A 23,031-nucleotide genomic window follows, 5' to 3' on the forward strand; every position below is an offset into this window, starting at 1 on the left:
AATATAGAGGTTTTACCAGACTGTTTTCCATTTCTAAGAGGGTAAAATGGTTACTCTCCAGGAGCCAATCTAAGGCGATCTTTGCTACTGCCACTAGATTATAAATTACTATATTGGGAAGTCCCATTCCCAGAAACTTCTTTTTGAAAACTAATTTTTGATAACTGATTCTGGGCTGCTTATTCATCCATATATATTCTTTGATAGCAACAGACAATGCACAAGCAGCACCTTGGTTCCTTTAATCCCTTAATAGGGTTCCCTGGTGTACCGGTGGTATAGAGGGGACTGCTTTCCTCTCCAATACATCAACACAATGAAATTCCACAGCACCAAGAGTTCATAGGAAAATGAAGAAATGTATTGAGGTACAAACAAATGCAACGTTTCGGGAATATTTCCCTTAATCATGCATAAGGGAAATATTCCCAAAATGTTGCATTTGTTTGTACCTCAATAAATTTCTTCATTTTCCTATGAACTCTTGGTGCTGTGGAATTTCATTGTGTTGATATATATTCTTTGATGGCGGAGTTAATTTTATTAATCTCATATTTCATAATTAGGAGGGGTACCTTCTGAAATATATACAACAATCTTGGAAGTGCTATCATCTTGAGCAAGTTTATTTTACCAGAGATAGAGAGTGGGAGAGAAACCCACCTTTTAAGATTATCGCAGAACTGTCTAACCCCATTACTAATGTTTAGGGAGTACCATTCTGTTGGATCAACAGATATTTTAACCCCCAGGTATGTCAAGTAATTGCTTACCTCCCTGAAAATATTAATTTCTGAATCTTGATTTTTCTGAATCCACAAAACTTCGGACTTGTTTCTATTAATACAATATCCTGAAAAGGATCCAAAGTTTTCTATAATCTGACAAATCTTATTAAAACTTTTATTTGGGTTTCTAGAGAATACCAACAAATCATCTGCATATACAGCCAACTGTAAACTCTTACTACCTACTTCAATCCCTTGGATATTTTTCCTTAATGCAACCAGTAATGGTTCTAAAGCGATATTAAAAATTAGGGGTGACAAGGGGCACCCCTGCCTTGTCCCTCTTAGGAGGGAAAAGGATGTTGTTTTATTATTATTTATAACTAATGTCGCCCTAGATTCTCTATATAGCATTTCAATCATATTAAAACAGTTACCTACATAACCAAATTTAGTAAGAGACGTAAGAAGATGATCCCATGTAACGGAGTCAAAGGCTTTACTTGCATCTAGCGACACAATTGAAATATCCTCTTTAGTTGTTTTCTTGTTAACTTTATTATTGTCAAAGGCTTTACTTGCATCTAGCGATACTATTGAAATATCCTCTTTAGTTGTTTTCTTGTTAAAAAAACCTTCCTCAGGTTAGTATTCGAGGATCGTCCTTTCATAAATCCTGTTTAGTCAGAATTTATTATGGTATCTAATGAAACCTGAATGGCCAATATACTTGTTAAAATCTTATAGTCAATGTTCAAAAGTGAGATCAGCCTGTAGGAGTCGATTAACTGTGTATTTTTTCCCGGTCTGGGGATCACAATTATTGTAGATTCATTAAAATCTTCTAATGGTTTCAACTGACCACTCCAGAACTTATTTAACAGAGTAGTTAATGTGGGTGTAATTTCATCAATGAGAATTTTATGGGAAGCCATCCGGTCCTGCCGCTTTATTATTCACCATTGCTTTGTCTGGCTTATTTCCCTATCTGTAATAGGTTCATTAATTCTCTCTAGATGATTAGTTTCTAATCTCGGATTTATCATTGAATCACTTGTGACCCTGTATTACGTAAATATAGAAATATATCACTCACCAAAGATACTAGAAACCAATTACAAAATTCTCATGCAATGGAATCTTACTCCGCTACGATTAAAAAATATATTCCCTCAGGCATCAGATAAATGCTGGAGGAAGTGTAGCCACATAGGTTCACTTTACCACATTTGGTGGGATTGCTCAAAGATTAGAGATTATTGGGAGAAAATTAGACTGCATATAAACTATATGTTCGAGTGCAAATGGCCTCTAGACCCACTGATATTTCTGTTTAATGTATTCCCTTAGAAACTACATGTTAAATTATTCCATATTATTGTAAATAGTGCAAAACAAACTTATTCCAAGACTTTGGAAACAAGAGGAAATCCCTTCCATACAAAATTGGCTCCAGCAAACACCAGCTAACCTATCCTTAGAACGATACTTTTATTTGTCTATCAATGGACTGGACATCTTTCACAACATAACTTTCTTGTGGGAATCGAGATCACAACCACCTCTGACTATAGTGTGACCGGGTGGGAGACTTTTCGTTCTTACACTTGATCACAAACCCATATACACTACCTCAAAAGTATAATGCAATATGTATTACTCTGTGTTCTAGGTGAAATGTTAAATGGTGATCTGTATCCTTTGTGCAAAACAGAAAACATAGCAACATGTGTCTTTGTCCTCTGTGTACCAGTAACAGCTATGTCTATTTTTGAGATGAGCAATGTACAGCCTTTTATATTTCATGTATTGCAATTTGTCAATTCCTTTTTTTCTTTTTTTAAATAAAGAAGTTTTAAAACATAAAAAAAAATTTAAAAAAAAAATTAAAAAAAAAATTGACCTATTGAGATTACAAAATAACAAAAATGTTCACTAAGTGTACCTTATCCTTAGTAGTCATTAGCCATAAACTAACTAAGAGTAATCTCTCTGCTGTTCAACTCTCTCTCTCTGGTGTTTTATTACTCTCTGTTTGCTGTTCAAAACTCTCTCTGCAGATCAACTCTGTCTTTGCTGCTCAACTCTCTTTTTACTCACCAGTTGTCTGCTCCAACTCCCAGTCAGACAGCAACAAAAAGATGTGCAGACTTTTTTTTTCAAGGTGTATGTCCCTAGGCTGCAGAACAATGCTAACATTTTAAAAAATACTTCAATGCTTTAATTTACTTTACAGATATTTTTCAGTGGAGAACGTAAAGGACAATTAAATACAGTAGTACTGTATAATCCATAAATGCTCACTAAAAAGATAACGCAATAGCACTTACTCTGAATTTCAAATTATCAGAAGCTTTTTTTCTGAGAAATTTTATAGATTGCTTAATTTACCTGGCCACTGTATCATGTGACATCCATCAGCTAATTACAGATTCATATATGAATACACTGAACTCTTGCACATGCTCAGTAGATGCTGGTGCCTCAGAATGTGTGCATAGAAAAAGAAAGAACAAATTGATAATGGAAGTAAATTGGAAAGTGTTTTAAAATTGCATCCTCTTTCTAAATAATGAAAGCTTCATTTTGACTTTAGTGTCCCTTTAATGTAATGCTCCTATACTTCATCTATCCTTGAGATGTAAAGCCTTTCAGCTTTGTGACATTCTTCCAAAAACTCTCCTCCAGCAAAAACAAATCTTTTTAATTCATGTTACCTCTATAAAGTTGATTGTCTAAAGTGTAATAGTTACTAATGTCCAAAAGATTTTACATCTGTTCCAAAATAAATATTGGAACTGGAGATATTTTCTCTCTGAAGAGCGCATGATGATCCAGGGAAGTGTTTCTAGAATGTGGCACAGATGTGGTAAGAGGCATCTGTAATTGGGTTTGCCTTTTCCATATGCTTCTAATATTTTACAAAAGGAAGAATGAAACTGATATCTGGGCAGGCCAGAAAAGCAGAATGCAATTTGTCTTGCAGAGCTAAAGTAGTAGGGGAGATAAAGAAAGATAAATGTACCCTTTAAAATTCTTATAGGAAACCACTGTCCCAGATATCTAGGCTGACCATATTGCCGCTTTAAAAAGGGACACATATGAAAAATACAAATGTCAGGGCTGTTTAAAGAAATGTTTTGTATAAGAACCCTGACATATGTATTTTTCATATGTGTTCCTTCTTAAAGCGGCAATATGGTCAGCCCACAGATATCACTATGGTCGGAATCCTACAGACTTGCAACTTAACCCTGCAAGATGCTACAAATTGGTTGCATTATTTGTATATGTGCTCATTTATTTATGTTCCTAACATGCCATTAAGTTCTATTTAAGTTCATTAAAAATGCTGAAGCCCTGTGTCTGCCTGTTCTGTGTTAGTGGTAACAACAGAAGGAAAATAAATAACACTGAATTGGTGGAATATCAATGCTTATTTAGTCTGTTTATTCATAAAGATATCACATGGGCTATCACGTGCCTAGCAAGATGATCATTTTGTTGTATTTTTGTATGCTTTTCTTAATATACATTTTGTATATTCATATATTTTACCCATAAATGTTAGGCTAAATTAATGATCATGACATGCTAAAATATTGCACTTTTAGCTAAGTCTTAAAGGCCCATTAAAGGGACAGTCTACTTTAAAATGTTTATTGTTTATTAGCCATTTCTAGGTTTTGCATAACTAACACAGTTTTATTAATATACTTTTTTTATCTCTTTGATAAACGGTATCTAAGCCCCTGCAGACTGTCCCTTATCTCAGTGTTTTTTTACAAACTTGCATTTTAGCCAATCAGTGCTGGTTCTTGTATAACCATTATCATTCACCACAGGCGTGATCACTATGCTATTTATATTGCATACATGAGCTAGCACTGTCTGACTGCTGTGCTAATAAAAAAACACTGAGATAAGATGCAGCCTGCAAGGGCTTAGAAACAGGTAAACTTAGAGGGTATAAAGTATATTAATATCAGGGCCAGCTCAAGATATTGTGTTGCCTGAGTCTGAAATGAAGCCCCCCAGTAGTAGAATTACTGATTAGGATATTAACCTACTAGCCTGTCCGCTGACGTGTCTACCTGCTTACCTACATGCAACTAATGCTTATGCACAATAAGTGGGAAGGTAGTTAGGGAAGAGATGCACTTTTCCCACCTTAAATGTTGCTCCTGACCAGTTCTGTGTCTTTGTGCATGAGGAGGTTATGCTGTTGGGAGCCTGCAACTTCGACCTTAGAGATACAGAAGTGGTCTGGGTCTGATAGTGATTGACTGAGACACTGAAGTGCTGCCCCTTGTCTAGTGCTGCCTGGGTTCTTTGGACCCATTTGGTCTCATGGTTGAGCCGGCCCTGATTAAAGGGACAGTACACTGTAAAATTGTTTTTCCATTAATGTATTTTAAATGACTTGTTATACCAACTGCAGAGTATAAAATATTTGAGAAATTGCATTTTCATGCTTATTTGTGTATATGAAGTAGCTGATTTTGTGCTTTGAAACCACAGCCTATTACAATGGGTTGAACTTAAAGGTGATATCAGATCTCATTAAGTTATATTAAGTTTGTGTAAACAGACCTGCTTCCTTATCTTTTATTTGGCTGGAACACCAAAGCTCAATACATAGAGAGAACAATGGAAAATGATAATTTTATTACTTAAAGGATTACTTTCTGTTATAATTTTTAAGCCAAACAATTAACATATTAAAGTTAATAAACATTAATTAAAACCTACTGACCTATATTTTCTCCAAAACGATGATGTCACGTTATCCTGCCCACTATTTTCAGCACTGCGTGTTCAAAATACTTAATCCAATGAAATTGTGTTTAAAGCGCCATTTTGAAACCTAGGTATTGTAAACGGATTGGTACAGAGCAAAGGATACCCACGGAGTGGGTTTGGAAAACAAATTTGCAGACAAGATTTCTGATATACGGTAGAGATATCTTAATGAAATGCTATTGATAAAAAGCGTATTTGGGGTAGTTAGTTAGTAACAGGCATAGAAAATATTTACTTACAGTGGCCCTTTAACTATCCTGCATCCCACTGAGAGTGTAATCTCTTCTGCTGGCTGTGTATACTTAGGCTATTCAATAGCCTATACTCCAGTATTAATTTGTTCAGTGTAGGTGGTGATACCACAGGCTAAATCAGCTATTTCAAATGCTGAAATAGGAGTAAAGGAGCCATTTGTAACCAATTTAATACACTCTAGCAGGTTAAAAGGATCATTGGGAATAATTTAAAGGGGAGACATTGTTTGGGTGAACTGTCCCTTTAATATGACAATTTTGGTTATGCAAAGGTGGTGAATTGGTAGTAATGGTGCTATCTATCTTTTAAAACAACTTACTCTGAATTTCAAATAAGCAGTAGTTTTTTTTCTGTATTTTCCCTCCATGTATCTGCCTCCTGTACCATGTGACAGACATCAGCCAATCACAGACTTGTATACTCTGCAAACTTGCTCAGTAGGAGCTGGTGCCCCAGAGTGTGTATATACAAAGACTGCGCAAAATATGATAATGGAAGTAAATTGGAAAGTCTCTTAAAACTGCATATTCTCTGTAAAAGTTTAAGTTATTTAGACATTTTTTAAAACAAATTAACATCCTTTTAATTGCAATTATTTTTCAATAGCCAAATGCCACCCATCATTTGCTTTATTTGGAGAAGCCAATCTGGTCTATAGTCTGCAGACAACAAGGTTAGCCACTGTTATAATGTTTGTGTAAAGTACTGTTTTGTAGTTGTTATCACATAAAGCTAATTAGGAACAGATATGTAGCACAGTTCACCTAGACAAGTTAACAGAGTGCACTTTATGTCCTGAGAATTATAAATTGCTTAATTTTAAGTGCTAAATATCAGGAAAAGGGGCAAAATAAATCATGAAGTATATTGCAAAGTTGTTTCATTACACAACTAAACATTTTGTATAAAAATCTCAAGGTGTTTACTGTCCCTTTAATTGCATAGCAAGACCAGCAGAAAACAGGTAAGAATACATTTCCCTTTATATTTAAGGGGATTTGTTCAGGTTTATTTGTACTCTTTCCCGCTTAACCTCAGTGCATTTTATTAGAACCCAGCCTGCACCTCTCACTGTTCCCTACATGTTGATGTGGCAGCTTCTCTACACATATGCTAAGCATTGTCCTTAGTTCATGACTCAGCTTTTTTTTTTATAGAAGCTGAGGTCATAGATTTTCCTGTTAATTTGCAGACAGCTTTGTTAGAATCTCACGCAGTTAATAGTTATATGCAAAAAAGATAGTAGAAGGAATTGTGTGTTTCTGCTTTCACACGATCTCATCATTCTTAAAGGGACATTCTAGTGCAAAAATGACATGCTCTAATTTGTTTTTACTGTTGAGGCTTCATCTATATTTGTTTAAACATAGAGTTTGATGGGAGATAAGAACCAAAAAGGCCCATCAAGTTTATACATATTACACATTACTTATTGCTTAGGATAGACTTATGCATGATTTTTTAATTCTTTTACAGTCTTTAAGTTCAAGACCCCACCTCTATTGAAAGTTTATTCCATTAATCCACCACCATTTATGTAAAAAAAAAGATGCTTTCTCACATTTTTCCTGGACCTGCTACCCTAACTTAAATGGACAGTCAAGTCCAAAAAAAAACTTTCATGATTTAAATAGGGGATGTAATTTTAAACAACTTTCCAATTTACTTTTATCACCAATTTTGCTTTGTTCTCTTGGTATTCTTAGTTGAAATCTAATTCTAGGAGTTTCATATGCTAATTTCTTAGACCTTGAAGACTGCCTCTAATCTGAATGCATTTTGACCACTAGAGGGCATTAGTTAATGTGTTTCATATAGATAACATTGAGCTCATGCACGTGCAGTTACCCTAAGGTGACCAGATTTTTAAAATGGAATCCGGGGGACATTTTTTTTTAATTGGCAAATGGTAAAAAAACTATTTTATTAGCATATTTTCCTCAAATTATAAATGCAGTGTGTTTAGTATGGGTTTATGGAGCACACACAAGTATAAATATACACACATGCACATATCCATGCATGCGCGCGCACACACACTCAAACATACATACATATATACATATACACAAGCATACATATACACACATGCACATACACACAAACATACATATACACACATTCACATACACACAGTCATGCACATACACACACAAGCATACATATACACACATGTGCACACACACACACACACACACACATTTAAATACATACAAGCATACATATACACACACAGAAGCATACAAATACATGCATACATACAATCATACATATATACACACACACACACACAAGTATACATATACACATACACACACATACAAGCATACATATATACACACATACATAAACACACACAAGTATAAATATACATACATACACATACATACAAACATACATATATACACATACACACATACATACAAGCATACATAAACACACACACACACACAAGTATACATATACACACATGCACATACACACACATACAAGCATACATATATACACATACATACACAAGCATACATATACATACACACAAGTATACATATACATACATACACACACATACAAGCATGCATATATATACATATACACACATACAAACAAGAATACATATATATACATATACACACATACATACAAGCATACATAAACACACACACAAGTATAAATATGCACACATGCACATACACACACACACATACAAGCATACATATACACACATACATACAAGCATGCATACATACACACACACACAAGTATACATATACACACATAAGCATACATATATATATATATATATATATATATATATATATATATATATATATATATATATATATATACACACATACACACAAGCATACATATATACACACACATACACATATATATATATACACACATAAGCATACATATACACACATGCACATACATACATATACACACATACACAAGCATGAATATACACACATGCACATACAAGCATACATATATATATACACACATTTACAAGCTCTTCCCTCCTGACCTGCGCGCTGCCTGGGGACAGCTCAACAGGAGCCGGGGACATAATTTTTCCGGGGGCAGTCTCCTCAATCCGGGGACTGTCCCCTAAAATCGGGGACGTCTGGTCACCCTAAAGTTACCCTGTAATGAGCACTGATTGTCTAAAAAAACAGTCTGTCAAACTGAAATAAGGGGGCAGTTTGCAGAGGCTTAGATACAAGGTAATCACAGAGGTAAAAAGTGTATTTATATAACTGTATTGGTTATGCAACACTGGGGAATGGGTAATAAAGCAATTATCTTTCTTTTTAAACAACAAAAATTTTGGTGTTGACTGTCCCTTTAAAGGGACATTCCGGTGAAAATTTAAACGCACATAGATGAATTACATCTTTAAATAGAAACATATTTCCAATATACACGTATTAGCAAAAATGCTTCTAGTAAAAGTTATCACTGTTTTATTGATAACATTTTTCTATGCACGTGCATGTGAAGCATAACTAAATAGTCTCAGTGAACCAGCATTTTATATACTGCAGTTGCTCAGAGCACGAGTGGGGCTTGTATCATGTCAGCAATTAACAAATTAAGTCATTACCAGATGGTACAAGCACCTTAAGATCTCTGAGCAAGTGCTGTATTTAAAATGCTGGTGCATGGTGCATACTTAGATACACATTTCAAACAGCTATAGCTTTTATTAGAAGAATTTTTTCTGATACATGTATATTACAAAAATGCTTCTATTCAAACCTGAAATGTATCCATGTGTATTCCAATTTTGACTGGAATGTCCCTTTAAGTGTAACCCCTTGTTTTGGAATTGCTTTTTGTGGAAAATGCTTTCAGCTTCCACTATATTAAATCACTTTATATATTTGAAAGTTTATTTAATGTCACCTATTTCCATTCTCCTCTAAACTATACATATTTAGATAATCAGTTTTTCTTTCTATATTTTATATTTAATACCATGTACCATTTTACTAGCCCTCCTTTGGACAGTTTTTAGTTTATTTATATCCTTCAGGAGATATGGTCTCCAGAACTGTACACAATATTAAAGATGAGGCCTAACTAGTGATGTTTACAAAACCTTGCTATTTCTGCTAATACCTTTACCAATGCAACCAAGTATTCCACTGGCATTACCGGCTGCACTGCTACATTGTTTACCAAATTTTAAATAATCTGAAATAATAATTCCCAAGTCACATTGCTCTTTAGCTACAGGCAGTAATGTACCATTAAGACTGTAATTAGCCTTTGGGTTTTTGGATCCTATATGCATAATTTCGCACTTGGTAATATTACACTTTAGATCCCATTTATTTGCCCAGTCCTACTTTTTTTTTTTTTTTTTTAATATTATTGCTCATTTGATCCATCCTTCTGGGAACATCAACTCTGGAAAATCAACTTTGGAAAATGTTTTGTATCATCTGCAAACAAGCCAACCTTCCCCTGGAGCCCACTTCCAATATCAATAACGAACATGTTAAACAAAACAGGTCCAAGAACTGACCCTTGAGGAACACTAGTAGTAACTGACTCCTCATTTACTAGTGGTATTCTGCCAAGGGTCAGTTCTTCGGCTTGTTTTGTTTAACATCTTCATCAGTGATATTGGAATATTAATGTTGGAAGGGTTTCATTCCCACAAATGGGTTAAACGCATCATTAAAGTTCTACTTGGAGCTGCAAGTGGTTTGGCGGGGTCTTGCTACTGATTATATCACCGTTTGTTTACTGCTCAGGACCAGTAGTTCTCCACAGCCCAGTAGAGAACTTTGAAATGGTAGGAAAGTCACCTTCATGATTTAGATAGAGCATGTTATTTTAAAACAAAGTCACTTTTATTATCATATTGACCTTGTTCTCTTGGCATCCTTCATCAGGGACATAGTGAGAATACATACCGGCCAGTTGTTCCTTGAAACCACTGCAGTCTTCACTGTACTTTTATCTGGAGGTTTTCATACTGATTTTAAGGGCAAGTATTGTTCTCACATACATTTGTTTTTATTGTTATTGTAATGCTTATATCAATATTTAGTAAAATGATTATTCTCTAACTTTTTTGGACTCAATTGCCTATTCTTCTATATAAACTGATAGGAGAAATACTATAAGAGAGTTGTCTTTTAAACCATCTCTAGTTAAAGTTATACAACTGCATAGGCTATAAGGCTGACACTTTTCATAGAGAAGAAAATACCATCTATGCTACATCAGCATACATTCTAACTAAAGATTAGGTTCCCACTGACCTTTATTTCAATAACAATTCTTATTAACTATATTGACTAACGCACTAAATGAACAAAATAATGAAGCAAATTAGATAATATTGGGCCGATTTATTTTGCCCCGTAGTCTGCCTAATATAGTTTGTCACTTTGACAAAAATAGCAACTATTTTGTTGTATATTACTTTAGAACTTTTCAGACGAAGCATAAAAATAGGGTCACACGTTATATATTTACGTAACAATATTTTTGATTAATGGAATTATGAATATTAATAATTAATCATAAAATTATCGTCAGCAATAACATTCTGATATGGTAGAAGTTGTCAATATACTCCAGTGAAACGTTATATAATCTGGGTAGTGTATTCCAAAATGCTAATGAGACATCTAGAAATTATGACAATAAAATTATTATGAACATTAATATTTAATCTCAAATTAAATTAATTCCTGAGTTCTGACCAGTTAATCTCTATAAACACATTGATTATATTTATGCAGAAAATAGTGTATTTTTATCACGCGAAATTGCACTCTCCGACAATAGACCCAGGCAACTGTTTCGCACAGTAGAAAGGCTCTGCAAACCAGCATGCATGCTAAGCCCCACCATCTTTTCTCAGGATAAATGTGAAGCATTTGCGAACTTCTTCAGAGACAAGATTTCCTCAATCCGAACCGCTATCACAGCAGGCCAAACAGTTACACACCAGAACCACTACAATGGAATGCCAGATTGCCCCAGTTTATGATCCACTTTTACAAATGTGGATATAAAAGAAGTTAAAAACACCATACAAAAGTTGCACCCTACTACGTGTGACTTAGACCCTGCTCCAACTCAGCTCATATCTGGATGCATTGAGACACTCGCCCCAGCCCTCACAAAAATAGTGCAGTGTTCACTAAAAACAGGAGACTTCCCAGATCCTCTAAAAGAAGCTGTGGTTAAATCACTCCTAAATAAACCTTTATTATTATTTGCAGTACATCTGTGGTCTAGGAGGCACAGTCCTTAACTGGTTTAAATCTTTCCTCGCTGGTAGATCACAGAGAGTAATATCAGGATCAAGCTCATCAGCACCAACAGAACTGGCCTGCGGAGTTCCACAAGGATCTATCCTGTCTCCCATGCTATTCGCAATTTACTTACTACCACTGAGGGACATCATTAACCGACATGGCCTAAGGTATCATTGTTACACTGATGACACACAACTCTACTTCTCCTTTACTCCAGATACTACAGACCCAGCATGCCGCATAAACAGTTGCTTAACAGACCTCATAGAATGGATGAATGCTAGCTGTCTCAAAGTGAACCCGGACAAAACAGAGTTACTCTTGGTGAGGGGACCCCGAGCATCAAAAATATCCCACGATCACCCAACTGGCCTGGAGCTTGGAGGCTCTGAACTCGTTAGTTCAGCAAAGGTACGAAACCTCGGAGTGCTGATTGACGCTGGACTATCTTTTAAACAGCAGATTTCCTCCGTAATAAAATCTGCCTACTTTCATCTGAAAAACATAGCCAGGATACAACACTTAATTCCCCTGGATGATATGCCAACATTAATCCATGCATTTGTATCCTCTAGGCTAGATTACTGCAATGCACTTTACTTGGGCCTCCCAAAAAAAGAACTCCATCACCTTCAGACAGTACAAAACGCAGCAGCCAGACTATTGACCAATCAAAATCGCTCCTGCCACATAACACCTGTTCTTCACTCCCTGCATTGGCTTCCAATTAAATGGCGAACATATTTTAAAATTGGCCTGCTGACCTTCAAAGCCTGAAACAGCCAAGGCCCACAGTACCTGAAAGAGCTCCTGACACCCTACATCCCATCCCGTTCACTTAGGTCAACCAACACATCCCTCCTCTCAGTGCCAAGAATAAGGACAAACTCAGGCTCCAGAGAATTCTGCCACGCTGCCCCTACTTTCTGGAACTCTTTACCGTCCGCAATCAGAGAGGCACCGTCCTTACAGACTTTAAAAAAAAAAAGCTAAAGACCCACCTCTTCCATCAGGCATTCAGTCCGCTTATCTGAACTCCTAACTTTTATGTCTTATGTTGGTATATTTGTAAAGTGCTTTGAGTCTCACAGGGAGAAAAGCGCTATATAAATCGCAAATTATGTTTATATGTAATTATGTAATTATGACCAAATATATATGTCTATTATCCCATGAATGGACGAAACACTTCTATATTATTAACCTCAACTCAAAATGAATCACTTATTAAATATCACACATGAATTATACTAGAAACAATTTATAACATTAACCCAATGCCAAAATATGGATTAATGATTTAACAACACTTGATTAACGAAATATATCCCAATGTTATAATAAATCAATAAGTCTAATGGAATTTCCAGAAAATATAATTAAGCTATTAAACCCAAAATAGTCTTATAATACTTAAATAATCAACCAGAGATTGTTACACAGTACTACAAATTCAACATATACCAATTAATCTAGCATGAAATAACTTCTTATTTAGCCACAATAAAACCAATTCTAAAATATATCACAATAAGGAGTCTGAAAATCAGAGCAACGTTATTTAAAAATAAGCAAAACTATACATTTTAAAAAAACAAAAAACTTTATGGGCTATATAAATAGATCATCTACAAAACATTTATGCAAAGAAAAAATGAGTGTATAATGTCCCTTTAATAATAATATTTAACACTAGTATACTTATTACCCTGGTCTAATTAATATTAAATATAAAAATAAGATACCTTTTAATTCACAGCTATACTATGATATAAAGAATTTCTTTGCTAAGGCCTATTTAATATATAAAAAAGAAATTAAACACACATACATTACCAGATACCAATAAGAGAGTTTCAGCTTTTCTAACCAGAGATTTTCCAAAGTCATACATGAAGGTATTTTTGTAAACAAGGTATCACAAACACAGAAGTATTTATCTCTTTTCAACAGAGAGTTATTCCAAGTCAGGCCCCAAACCAAAGTGTGTTTTTGGTTTGTTTTACCTTCTTTGCATAGACTTTTTGCCTGAGACCAATTTCAGCTTCATTTTTTAAATCACCCAATGGAATTCTCTGGGTACGCCTTTTTAGTCTGAGCTTATCTCTCATTGGCCCTTGGAAATGCATATTGTAATTTTAAATTCCCTGACAATTTAAAATACCCTTTGGTTGTAATTCTTGTATTGAACACCTGGGGGACAATAGGCAATGGAATGTAGTTTCATTAGCAAATACTACTACAAAAAAGTGTATTTTCTTAAATGTATATACAATATATTTATTATTTCCTAGTATTAATAAACTATATGTTCAGTATATGGCCTATCTAATATAACAGCGCAAATTTATGAGACTAAACATGGGTACACTAATATATACATATATAAATATGATATAAATATTTCCTACTCATAATATGTTAAAAGATGTATTTAAAAGTCATATTTCTATGAGTGGACCAGTAGTTGTAATATAGATATACTGTATGTATATGAATGTACTGTATGTATATTTGACTTTATTTGTATATCAGTTGATAATTAGTCATATTATTATTTGATTTTAATAGAATCATATCATTCCATATCTAGTATATCTCCAATGGTAAGTGTATAAAAAGGTATGCTATAATTCACAGCACAAATTACATAGGCCTTTATATACCAGTAGCTATTAGTCATATTTGGAACCTAATTTTTACACCAGATTCTTGAAACAAAGAAAAATAAATGTAGTTTTATTTTGAAATACAGTCAAATATTTTAAATTCATCAATACAGCTACCCACTCAATACAATATTATTTATATAATCTGAGTATTTGAAATAGATCTGATAATTATACAATTCATATATTTAAGTTTTAAAGTTTTAATCGTATATGCTTTCAAAATAAACAGGTTTTAAAAGACTTTCTTAGATGCTTTTAATTCAGAAGAGGAGTCTAGGGTTTTGTATATTTAATTCAGTATGGAATAATTAACACTTAACTGTAAATGTTTACCTTTCCCAGAAGCTTGTGCTTCAAAGAAGTGATCACTTGTAGACTTCTAGGCTGCGATCCACAGGGGTTCCTGTGATCTAGGTAATAGATTTCTTAGGCTAATATAATTTAAAGATTTTAATCTGGGGAAAGCATACAACAAAAACTCTATTAAAATGACCTCTTTTCTGAGACCGTGATCAAACGTTTTTGAGGTGTGACAGTATCTCTTACAGTTTGGGACATATGTTTGCTCTCTGGAACAAACACAACACATTTGCTCTTTAGAAGTCCTGGTTAGTGTACGTCTGAACTGCAGGAGGTCTGAATAAGCATACTTTCTTTCTATGTACAGTGACAGGCTAGGCTTGTGCTGGGTATCTGAGCTTTCAGCAAAAGTGGGGGTCTGGGTCGCCCATCTCAGTCATTGATAGAGAAAACTGTATCATTTACAGATAAAGACATTTTTATATAACACTGAAATATGATATATATAAATATATAAAAAATATATGTGGTATTAATATCATGGCACTGGGTCTTGGGGGAAAAAAGATTGAAGAACCATGCAATAGAGGATAATATTTTTAAAGCTTAGAGGTTATTTTTATAGTATACATTATGTAACACCCGCTTCTTTTTTCCTTGTGGTGTTGAAATCAGCAATGCATTGTGCCAAAATATTAACTTAAAGGGACATAAAACTTAATTTCTATTCATGATTCAAATAGTGTATAGAAGTGAATTGAAAACTTTTTTTTTAATTGTATGCTCCCTTTAAACTATGTGTTTTACCTTCTTTACAGGGCTTAATATAAATGTATACTCTGCAACATGCTTTGGTTTAACAATAAAATATTCTATAAATAAGAGCAATTTATTGTTGCACTGGAAAGTCCCTTTAAATAGAGGTAGGATATCACGTGTAAACTCAGATGAACCGCAGATGCTTGAAAACAGATTCACATTTTTGGCTTTTGTTCATATAAGTATCTCAATGATTAAACATCACGAGAGAACTTCTGTCCGTGTTACTTGTAAAAACAGCCTTACAGAGATGACTTGTGGTTATCCCATAGGGAAGACGTAGTAATTAGTATTCAGTCCTGAGGATTAACTCTTGCAATCCAAGAGCTATACATTATTTAATAGTAGCAATCAAAATGTAATGGGTGGAAAGGGGTGATTAACAAAATAATGATAGGAATACATGGTAGAAGATGAGGTTACCCACCTGTACCCTTGATATTTATATTGATTTGTCATAAGAGCTACACCTGGGTCATTATAGTGCATATTATTTGGGAAACTAGCAAAGAGAGCTGAAAAAAATAAATATTAAGGATAGTGGTTGTCCACGACTGGTTTCCCCTTTGCTTCTTTTACCACTTTTCTTAATTAAAGGGACACTGTAGTTAGAAAACACAGTACAATATTTAAAGAAAAAAAAAAAAAAGATAAATCTTAAAAATTAAATACTCATACATTTTATACTCTGCAGTTTGTAAAAAAAATAATGGGAAACACATTAAGGGAAAAACAATTTTACAGTATACTGTCCCTTTAATTAGTAGGTAAATAAAATGAGTGAGCCTGCACACACAAGATGCACACTCCCTTGCAAGTCTGAAGACAAGAATCCTGAATGGATGCTTATTATTATTATCATTTAATAATAGCCAACAAGTTCCTTTACAATATGATCATACTACTGAATAAATGTTGAGGTAAAATATGCTTCTTTTTTACATAGATATGTTGATATTTTCTAATCAGCATTTTAATGATATGCTGCATTACTTTCAAGTGCCTCAGCATTAGAGTAATGTTTCTTTAAAGGGACAGTTTTGAAACATGTCTCTTTAAAGGGACAGTGTAGACCCAATACATAATTAATAATACTTATTGTTACAAACCAGAGACTTATCCTGCAACTGGTCCCACATCTAAAAGCTTGTAGGAATAACATGAAACATTCATTCACCTAGATTTAGAGTTCTGCGTTAGCCGTCAAAAGCAGCGTTAAGGGGTCCTAACGCTGCTTTTGGCCGCCCGCTGGTATTTAGAGTCAGGCAGGAAAGGGTCTAACGCTCACTTTCAAGCCGCGACTTTTCCATACCGCAGATCCCTGCATGCCAATTGTATATCCTATCTTTTCAATGGGATCTTCCTAACGCTGGTATTTAGAGTCTTGGCTGAAGTGAGCGTTACACCTCTACCGACAAGACTCCTACCGCCCATGGAAAGGCTGTAGTTAAGAGCTTTCTGGGCTAACGCCGGTTTATAAAGCTCTTAAGTACAGTGCTCTAAAGTACACTAACACCCATAAACTACCTATGTACCCCTAAACCGAGGTCCCCCCACATCGCTGCCACTATAATAAATATTTTTAACCCCTAATCTGCCGACAGCACATCGCTGCCACCTACATTATCCCTATGAACCCCTAATCTGCTGCCCCTAACATCAAGGACACCTACATAATATTTATTAACCCCTAATCTGCCCCCCCCAACGTCGCCACCACCTAACTACAAGTATTAACCCCTAATCTTCCGACCGGACCTCACCGCCACTATAATAAATGTATTAACCCCTAAACCGCCGCACTCCCACCTCGCAAACCCTATAATAAATAGTATTAACCCCTAATCTGCCCCCCCCCCCAACGTTGCCACCACCTAACTTCAAGTATTAACCCCTAATCTGCCGACCGGACCTCGCCGCTACTCTAATAAATGTATTAACTCCTAAAGCTAAGTCTAACCCTAACCCTAACACCCCCCTAAGTTAAATATAATTTTAATCAAACGAAATAAATTAAATCTTATTAACTAAAGTATTCCTATTTAAAACTAAATACTTACCTGTAAAATAAACCCTAATATAGCCCCATCGGATGAAGACTTCGGCCCGGCTGGGTGAAGACGACTCAAGGTAGGGAGATCTTCAGGGGGGTAGTGTTAGGTTTATTTAAAGGGGGTTTGGGTTAGAGTAGGGGTATGTGGGTGGTGGGTTTTAATGTTGGGGGGGGGTTGTATTTTTTTTTACAGGCAAAAGAGCTGATTACTTTGGGGAATGCCCCGCAAAAAGCCCTTTTAAGTGCTGGTAAAAGAGCTGATTACTTTTTAATTTAGAATAGGGTAGGGACCTTTATTATTTTGGGGGGCTTTTTTATTTTATTAGGGGGCTTAGAGTAGGTGTAATTAGCCTAATTTTTTTTTTATTTTTTGTAATTTAGTGTTTGTTTTTGTAATTTAGTTTAGTTTATTTAATTGTAGGTAATTTATTAAATTAATTTATTTATAGTGTAGTGTTAGGTTTAATTGTAACTTAGGTTAGGATTTATTTTACAGGTAATTTTGTAATTATTTTAACTAGGTAGCTATTAAATAGTAAATAACTATTTAATAGCTATTGTACCTAGTTAAAATAAATACAAAGTTGCCTGTAAAATAAATATAAATCCTAAAATAGCTACAATATAATTATTAGTTATATTGTAGCTATATTAGGGTTTATTTTACAGGTAAGTATTTAGTTTTAAATAGGAATACTTTAGTTAATAAGATTTAATTTATTTTGTTAGATTAAAATTATATTTAATTTAGGGGGTGTTAGGGTTAGACTTCGCTTTAGGGGTTAATACATTTATTAGAGTAGCGGCGAGATCCGGTCGGCAGATTAGGGGTTAATACTTGAAGTTAGGTGGCGGCGACGTTGGGGGGGCAGATTAGGGGTTAATACTATTTATTATAGGGTTTGCGAGGCGGGAGTGCGGCGGTTTAGGGGTTAATACATTTATTATAGTGGTGGCGAGGTCTGGTCGGAAGATTAGGGGTTAATAAGTGTAGTGAAGTATTATGTACAACGCCAATACAGGCTAAGGGATAAATATAAACACTAAAAAATGAGATGTGTACCTGCTAAGGCTAAAAAGGATTTAATACAAATGGAATAGTATTTGGTTACAAATAATGGATAAAAATAATGGATAAAAACAATGGTAAGGTGGAAGAGTCTCTATAAAAACTCACAATGCGTGAATGACAATTTTATCCAGGGTATTTGGATGAGAAAACTGAAATGATTATAATGTAAAATCCACGTGTGAGTGCGAATAAACAAATAAGCAAATAAGCAAAGTGTTTATGCAACATAAATGTGCAACATAAATGTGCATAAATGTGCAGAGTGTTTTTACAGCATAAGTAGTGAGCAGCCAAATGTGATAATAAAAGTATGAACGTATGAACACTGTATGTAAACTAATAATCAAAAATTCACAAAAAATGATAATACACAAAAAATGATTTGAACAGTCCTGATGACACTGCAGTGCAAAAAAGAATAAAAAAGGAACAAAAAATGAACACAAATAAATCACCGGTGAGTAGGTACCAAAAATGTGAAAAATTGGATGAGGTGACACAAGGCAAAAATGGAAAAAATATGTGTAAAAATAGGTCAAAAAATTATAAAAGTGATGTTCAACAAATGTTAATAAAGATCAAAAAAAAAAAAAGGGACAAAAGTTGTGTTGTAATCCAAATAACAGTAAATTAGAAATGGAATCACATGAAGGAACCTTGAATCCTGAGGGGGAGAGTTCCCAGGTGAATCCTGACAACGGTCAGTTCTTTGTCCAATGTCCTAGAGATGTCCCTGTAGAAAAAGGATCAACATAGCGTAACAAGTCCTCAAAGTAGTTAAAAACTTGGAATAGTGCTTACCAACAGGTCTACGCGTTTCGGCCCCAAAATAAGGCCTTTATCAAGAGTCTTGATAAAGGCCTTATTTTGGGGCCGAAACGCGTAGACCTGTTGGTAAGCACTATTCCAAGTTTTTAACTACTTTGAGGACTTGTTACGCTATGTTGATCCTTTTTCTACAGGGACATCTCTAGGACATTGGACAAAGAACTGACCGTTGTCAGGATTCACCTGGGAACTCTCCCCCTCAGGATTCAAGGTTCCTTCATGTGATTCCATTTCTAATTTACTGTTATTTGGATTACAACACAACTTTTGTCCCTTTTTTTTTTTTTTTGGATCTTTATTAACATTTGTTGAACATCACTTTTATAATTTTTTGACCTATTTTTACACATATTTTTTCCATTTTTGCCTTGTGTCACCTCATCCAATTTTTCACATTTTTGGTACCTACTCACCGGTGATTTATTTGTGTTCATTTTTTGTTCCTTTTTTATTCTTTTTTGCACTGCAGTGTCATCAGGACTGTTCAAATCATTTTTTGTGCATTATCATTTTTTGTGAATTTTTGATTATTAGTTTACATACAGTGTTCATACGTTCATACTTTTATTATCACATTTGGCTGCTCACTACTTATGCTGTAAAAACACTCTGCACATTTATGCACATTTATGTTGCACATTTATGTTGCATAAACACTTTGCTTATTTGCTTATTTGTTTATTCGCACTCACACGTGGATTTTACATTATTATCATTTCAGTTTTCTCATCCAAATACCCTGGATCCAATTGTCATTCACGCATTGTGAGTTTTTATAGAGACTCTTCCACCTTACCATTATTTTTATCCATTATTTGTAACCAAATACTATTCCATTTGTATTAAATCCTTTTTAGCCTTAGCAGGTACACATCTCATTTTTTAGTGTTTATATTTATCCCTTAGCCTGTATTGGCGCTGTACATAATACTTCACTACTAGTTCTTTCTCTTGGGGGTTGGTTAGACCCTTTTATTTGTATTCAGCTTCAAGGGATTGTCTTAGCGCTTGGCTACCACACCATATTCTCTACATATCTGTTAATAAGTGTAGGTAGGTAGCGGCAACTTTGGGGGGGCAGATTAGGGGTTAATAAATATAATATAGGGGTTGGCGGTGTTAGGGGCAGCAGATTAGGGGTTCATAGGGATAATGTACGTTGCGGCGGTGTACGGAGCGGCAGATTAGGGGTTAATAATATAATGCAGGTGTCAGCTATAGCGGGGGCAGCAGATTAGGGGTTAATAAGTGTAAGGTTAGGGGTGTTTAGACTCGGGGTTCATGTTAGGGTGTTAGGTGCAGACTTAGAGAGTGTTTCCCCATAGGAAACAATGGGGCTGCGTTGGGAGCTTAACGCTGCTTTTTTGCAGGTGTTAGGTTTTTTTTCATCCCAAACTGCCCCATTGTTTCCTATGGGGGAATCGTGCACGAGCACGTTTTGCCAGCTTACCGCTACAGTAAGCAACGCTGGTATTGAGGGTTGAAGTGGCGGTAAATTAGGCTCAACGCACCCTTTTTGGAGCCTAACGCAGCCCTTCAGACAACTCTAAATACCAGCGTTGTCTAAAGGGTGCGTTGGGAAAAAAAGCTGCGTTAGCTACGCAGGACTTTACCGTCAAAACTCTAAATTTAGCCGATTGTTTGTTAGGAGTTGAAAATGGCTGCCAAGCTTTGCCCACCTATTGCATATTTATGTTGGTATGTTAAGTTTCTCTAAACACGATCGACTCTTAATCATATTTTCCTACTTTTCACATGCAGATTTATGCATGAGCAATTAGAAATAGCTGAAAAATAATGGAAAAATATTACATGTGCACCACTTAACTGTCATACAAGAAAACAGCTAACTGGAAAAGAAAAAAGCTGTGGGCGGAGCTTGTCGGCCATCTTCGGCTGCTAACAAACTATGATTATTTAAAAGTTTAATGTACTTCTTACAACATATAGATGTGGAGCCTGTTGCAAGATGCTTGTCTGGTTTGTAGCAATAAGTAATAAAGAATAAGTATTGGATCTAGACTGCCCCTTTAAAGGGCAATTTGTTATATATATATATATATATATATATATATATATATATATATATATATATAAATAAAATTAAAGGGAAGTACACTCCAAAGGTCTTGAAACAACACAGGTCACATTAATTGTGAACGTTTGAGTCTATCAGACTCGTCCTCAGACAGTGTCTGATAGACTCGAAAACGTTTTACAATTAAAGTGACCTGTGTTGTTTCAAGACCTTTGGAGTGCGCTTCCCTTTGATTTATATCTACTCTTTTTGCTGCACCTGAGGCCTTTGCATTGGAATTCTGGAGTGCACAATGTCTGGAATATATATATATATATATATATATATATATATATATATATATATATATATATTATGTATTACAACTTTTACAGCTAAAGTTGATTAAATTTAGAGTGAACTTACATGTGATTTCATTGTATGTTATGAGTTGAGTGATACTGTATTATGTACCACGCAGGTGTATTATGTGCCATGCAGGTGGATTTACTTTAAATAATGATTTAAATCTATTTAAAGGGAAAGTCAAGTCCAAAAAAAACTTTCATGATTTAAACAGAGAATGTAATTTTAAACAACTTTCCAATTTACTTTAATCACCAAATTTGCTTTGTATTCTTGGCATTCTTAGTTGAAAGCTAATTCTAGGAGGTTCCTATGCTAATTTCTTAGACCTTGAAGACTGCCTCTAATCTGAATGCATTTTGACCATTAGAGGGCATTAGTTCATGTGTTTCATATAGATAACATTGAGCTCATGCATGTGAAGTTACCCTGGAGTGAGCACTGATTGGCTAAACAGCAAGTCTGTCAAAATAACTGAAATAAGGGGGCAGTTTGCAGAGGCTTAGACACAAGGTAATCACAGAGGTAAAAAGTGTATTTATATAACTGTGTTGGTTACGCAAAACTGGGGAGTGGGTAATAAAGGGGTTGTCTATCTTTAAACAACAACAATTCTGGTGTTGACTGTCCCTTTAAATCATGGTTTTAATTTTAGAATAACTTTATTATTATGACAGATTATTTTTACAGTTATATTAGACCATTACTGGTTTAGTTATAACTCATCCTCCAAAGTCCTCATAGCAGCATTGTTAGCCTATTATACCTTCCAACACAGATGCATATTTTCTTACACTCCGTAGCCAGCTGTTGTACATATGCAGA

Source organism: Bombina bombina, chromosome 2 (assembly GCF_027579735.1).
Source record: "Bombina bombina isolate aBomBom1 chromosome 2, aBomBom1.pri, whole genome shotgun sequence".
Classification (NCBI taxonomy): Eukaryota; Metazoa; Chordata; class Amphibia; order Anura; family Bombinatoridae; genus Bombina; species Bombina bombina.